The sequence below is a fragment of the Cryptomeria japonica genome, chromosome 3 (assembly GCF_030272615.1).
Source record: "Cryptomeria japonica chromosome 3, Sugi_1.0, whole genome shotgun sequence".
Lineage (NCBI taxonomy): Eukaryota > Viridiplantae > Streptophyta > Pinopsida > Cupressales > Cupressaceae > Cryptomeria > Cryptomeria japonica.
This window is the reverse complement of record NC_081407.1, coordinates 850,626,743-850,632,672: the sequence shown is the minus strand read 5'-3', so window position 1 is coordinate 850,632,672 and position 5,930 is coordinate 850,626,743.

The window sequence follows — 5,930 nt, the reverse complement described above, 5'->3', positions numbered from 1 at the left end:
GAGCTTTGGTTCTAGTGACTGAACTGAGCTGGAAACTACAAGTCTATAAACTGAGTTGATCTAGACTTTGTATATCAAAATAAACACTTGATTGGGGAGGACCAAGGTGTTGGGAACTCTGGTCCTGAGGACTAGGGCACTGGGTGCTCTAGTCCTTGAGATCGGGGCCCTAATTCTACAAAAGGGTCTGTGACAGTTGACTGAGACTTCACAAAAATTTTCAACCTCGACAGAAACCTGTATTTGTACTTGTAATCTAAAAAAATGGCGTGTTTGTAGCTATATACAATTTTTCCTTAGTCAAGCCCCTTGTTTTGGCACCTTGATTTCCACCTACACAAATAGCCAATGTCATATTGAAAAGTGTGTGTGCCCTAGAATCTCACGTGTTTGTAAGATTCCTATGAGCTAAAATGCAAACTAGAGTTCTACCCTATGTTTGGAGTAAAAACCCTAAAATGAATGTAATGTAATGGTTCAAATCACAAATGCAATATATATCTAAAGCAAAAAGGTAAATCTGAAAATCAATAATGTCTAGATCTAAAACTCACATAGAGATATGAAAATAACATGAAACCATACCAAATCCTAAGGAGAGTTACAATCCAATCAACAGTCGATGATCTCCTTATTATTCTTCAATATCTCCTAAGCTACCATGATTGATGAAAAAGGTTGATGAAGACTTGATGAATGATGAATTTACTAATTGTAGACTTCACATAAAATCTGTACAATCACTTCACAAAAGGATCTCCTTCAATTGCTAGAGTTGGATCCTCAAATGAGGGAAAGAAAAGGTTATATATATGAAACCCTAACTTTAATTTTGATCATAGGCTGACCTAGAATTGATGAAATTGACACAAAGCAAGATTAAAAAATTTCAATACCACCAAATTAAGCTCCCAAAATTGAGGGAGAAAAATTTTGGACCAAAATGGTACCATTCTGGTTCGATCGACTTTTTTCCAAATTTATGGGGATGCAAGATATCATGATTATAAAGTTAAATCCAACATAGTAGATCAATGCAAGGTGTTTAGATATGTTAAAATGTGCCTTGAAGATTGAAATTAAGAGATTATAAGGATTAATTAAAATAAATTAAAAAGGGGTGTGCCTAGGGTTAAGGGCCCAATCTTATGATATGTGAATTGATGAAAGAGGACTTTAGATTTAATTAAATTAATAATTAAATGCCTAAAGAAGACCTATAAATGAAAGATGCAATGGGACACACTAAGGTGGGTGGTAACCTAAGCATGGAATTGGACATCCCTATTTAGGGGTGTACAATTTATGACACTACAATTTTAGTTTGTCATTTCTTTTTCACATTTGTTAGATTAAGATTTGTAATAATTCAATGAACAATATTTTTAGAGGTTCATAGATTAATAATCATTTCATTTTAACAATGTTAGGCTAGAAGAGTTACAATCTGTCGCAAGTTAAATTAATCATTACCAAAGTAGATTTAGTTTCAGAACTAGTACTTTCTTCCAACAATGTCTCTAGTAGGCATTAAAGTAAATTGCACTAGTAAAGATTAGATAGAATCTTTATTGTGCTCACTCATGGAATCGATTTACTTTCTGTAGTGTGTGTTTTTAGATTATGTTGTAGCATCGTAAATTCTACACCCTCAATTGGGTGGTACAATTCCACGCTTAGGTCAGCACTCGCCTTAGTGCATTGCATCTTGTATTTTAATTTCCCTTTAAGAATTTAATTAATTACTTAAATTAAATCTAAAGTCCTCTTTCATCCCTCTACACATCATAGAATTGGGCTGTTAATCCTAAGAGTGCCCCTTTTTATTTTTTCCTTTCAATTAATTAATTCATCAAAATCCCTAATTATGTCTTATTTCGGCCTTCAAGGTACAATTTTGCATATCTAAACACCTTGAATTGTCGCACCGAGCTAGGATCACGATACCTTGCATCCCTAAAAAAATGGAAAAAAGTCGGTTGGACCATGGTGATTCACCATGGTCTCGAATTTTTCTCCTCGAATTTCAGGATCATGTTCTGGCGATAGTATAATGTTTAATTATGACTTGGTGTGAAATTATATGAATTCTAGGTTAGCCTATGATCAAAAAAAAAGTTAGGTTTCCTCATTTGAAGGATCCATCTACAAACAATTGAGGGAGCCTCTTATGAAGTGAAAGTGTAAGATTATGTCAAGTCTTCAATAAAAAAATAAAGTATTCATCAAGTCTTCATCAACAATTTTAATCATCAATTGAAGCTTTGGAGATATTGAAGAATGATAAGGAGATCATCGACTATTGATTGGCTTGTACCTCTCCCTTAGGGTTTGGTATGATTTCAATTTATTTCCGTATCTCTATTTGAGTTTCACGACACTTGTTTTCAGATTTACATTCATGCTTTAGATCCATTATTGAATTTGTGATTTGAAGCATTTACATTCAATTTACATTCACTTAGGGTTTAATCTCATAGCATAGGATAAAACTCTTATTCTTGCATTTTAGCTCATTTAGGATCTTGTAAGCACATAAGATTCTAGCACACACACATTTCAATACATTATCGGTTATTTGTGGAGGTGAAAATCACCAAGAGAAGGGGTTTGACTAAGAAAAAACCCTATATAGCCACCCACACACCATTCCATCTTGCAGGTACATTTACAGGATTCTGACAGAGTTGCATATATTTAGGAAGCCAAAAATCATAGGCATAGTCTTAGATCCAAAAATAGGCCTTAGATCACTGGGACTAGGGCGCCCAATGCCTCAGTCCTTTGCATTTTTGTGTAGTTTTTTTGATTAGGACCTCAATTTTGCAGATTCCAGAGGTATAAGCCAACTTTGCAACATGGACCAGGGAACCCGGTGCCTTGGTCTAGCTCAGTTAGGCTCAAATTACAGTGACAAGTGCACATAAAAATTTCCTCTTCAATTCTATGCTCTATGTCTCATTTTTAGTTTTGTATTTCTTTGTTATTGCAATTTACATAGTCATTTTCATTCATTTCACTAGCCTAGTTTGTCATCACTTTGCATTTAGCCCATTTCCCTTTCATAGTAGCAAAGAAATATGAACCCTAAAAGTATTCCTTGAATTTGTTTCACAAGAAGTAGTCAAAGTAAATCACTTCCTTAGGCTCTTTCATATTCCAATGTGTGGAGGAAAGTGGGGTTAGGTCCAAAACTACCCTATCCCATTTTTCACCATCACATTTTGGTGAACCCGACGTGAATCCAAACTTCTTAGATCTACATATCTTATTTAGATCTAGTTATTGTATGTTTCTTTTCATTCAAAAACATAAAAAAATCTCAAAAATATTGTTATATGCATTGTGTGTTCATTTCTTAAACATATAGCTCATGCACTTGTATGTTTGCACTTAGTTAATCACCTAACTACTTCATTTCTTAGACATTTAGCTTACTTTATTTGCTTGCATTGTTTCTTTCATTAGATTTTATAAAAAAAAGATATTTTAAAAAATTTTCATGCCAATTTTTAATGCTCTCCCTTCTAAAGATGAAGCATTAATAAATAATGCTATTCCATCTCCCAAAATTGTCTCTACCCATGAGGAAACCATAGTGAAAGGAGAAATTTATAACACTTCTCTCAATGATCTTCCTATTTGGGATGAACCATTAGATGATGGTGTTGATTATTCTCTTAATTTGTCCCTCTCCTATGAGTGTACCTCAATCAAAGAAGATGAAATTATGGTAAAAGAGGGTGATGTGATTAACAATTCTCTTAATAAAACCTCATCTTCTATTCATTTCAATGATATTCCCTCTAAAGATGAAACATTTCCTTCTCCCTAACTTGACTCTCCTCATAGGGATACCCTAGTGCAAGAAAAGATTGTTAATATCTCTTTCAAATATGTCCCTCCCAAGGATGAATCCTTGAAGAGTAATGTTGATCCTTCTCCTAGAAATTACCTCTCCCATGTAGATCCTTTGGTGATAGAGGATGATATGATGCCTACCTTTTCTAGTAACACTACACCTTCTGATGCAGGAGCATCCTCGGTTCTTGGCAATCTTGCATCAACAAAAAATATTTCTTTTTTATTTGTTTTTTGTTTTGGAGTTTCAACATTTCATTTTGCATTTTCTTTCATTGGATCATCGGATCTTGTGGAGTTGGATTCTTCTTGAGGACACGATCATATTCCTTATTCCTAAACTGTAGAGAATTTGGATCATTTTTCGACAAGTTATCGATTCTGGATTCTGAGACAGTTTTCTAGCACTAGAACCGTTTGGACCTATTTGCATTGGTGAATGTACCAGATCTCTTCCATAGCTTGTGGAGCCCTGTGCATTGATTTCGATGTTCCTTGGTGTGTGGCCGACCTCCCCTTTGATATGCACTTCATCCTTTGGATTTTCTGAAGGAATCTCTTTGGCAGAGGCCGACCTATTGGTTTTACACATTTGATATTGTTCTTCGACATTTGATCCCTTCTGGGATGACCAGATCTTCTTGGATCATATAAATAATTAGAATTGAGCATTAGAAGTCAATCAGAAGAAAATTAGATAGAATATAGTAGATAGATCTTAGCTTTAGAGGTCCGGGAGTGACCTGTTCTATAATTAAGAATGTTTGCAGCAGGCCAGTGAGCCAAATCTTGTAACCCAAATGTTACTGATTATCTGTAATCAGTTTTCATGATCTAATATATTCAGTTCTACATTGCCTCCACCATAACCTCTTGTTTCCATTGTGTTTACTCTTGCTACTCAGTCTGGATTGATCTCTTTGAGGTACCTCCTAACCAGTGATTGTACCAAGTGGTATCAGAGTGAGATTTCATTATGGAGATTGTGTTGTCCTGAGAATTTTGTTGTAGGGTGGTAGATTTTGGATCCGACCTGCAACTATAGAGGACTAGCATGAAGATGGAGCGAAGAGGAAATAGGAATGGTGGAACACATGGGAATGCTAAACCTGCTATGATGGAAATGTTGCAAGGAATTACAACCCGATTGGAAGCCATTGAGACAACCCAGAGAAGAGGCCGACATATTGAAGATGTGAGTGAAGATGAGGAAGAAGAGGCCCCGACTGAACAAGTAGCAAATCCACCGACGATCAATCCAGATGAAGAAAGGTTCTTGAGGGTTTTGAGTAGGGAGAAAACTAAACCAAATTTTACCCCACCGGAGTATGATGGAAAGTTGGATTCAAATGAATTGATGGATTAGATCTCGGAGATGGAGAAACATTTTGATTTTGAGAAAACCACAGAGGAAAGAAAGGTGAAGTATGCCTTTACCTAATTGAAAGGTCATGCATCTCTTTGGTGGGAAAATTTGTAGGTTGATAGATAGAGAAGAGGTAAATAGAAGATCAAATCATGGGAACAGATGGTTCTTAAGTTAAAATCAAATTTTATGCCAACTGATTATCAAGTAAATCTATTCCAAAAGTTGCAGAACTTGAAGTAGAAGGAATCTAGTGTGAAGGAGTACATAAAAGCATTTTACAAGTTGAATATCAGATCCAGACATGTCAATGATGAGGTTGAACAAGTTGCGAGATATTTGAATGGACTACGGATGTCTATAAAAGATGAAATCAGTTTGATCAAGTTGCAGAGTGTTGAAGAAGCTTATTAGTATGCCCTGAAAGCATAAGAGAGGCTGAACAAAAGGCATGAGAAGAGACAATGAGGTAGAGGTGGAAGGTTTTTCGGAGGAATATTTCAAGGAGGAAGAGGAACCTGTATGGATCAAAACAAGGAAAAGGAAGTAAGAAAATAAGGTAGTTCATACTGGAAGGATGACAAAATTTTCTACTGAAGAAGAGAACCTAATGGCTATCTGATGGGATGGGGTTTGGGATAGACTAGCCTAGTCTATGCTCCTGGATCCTTTCCTTGGATCACATGGTGATCTCTACACACCC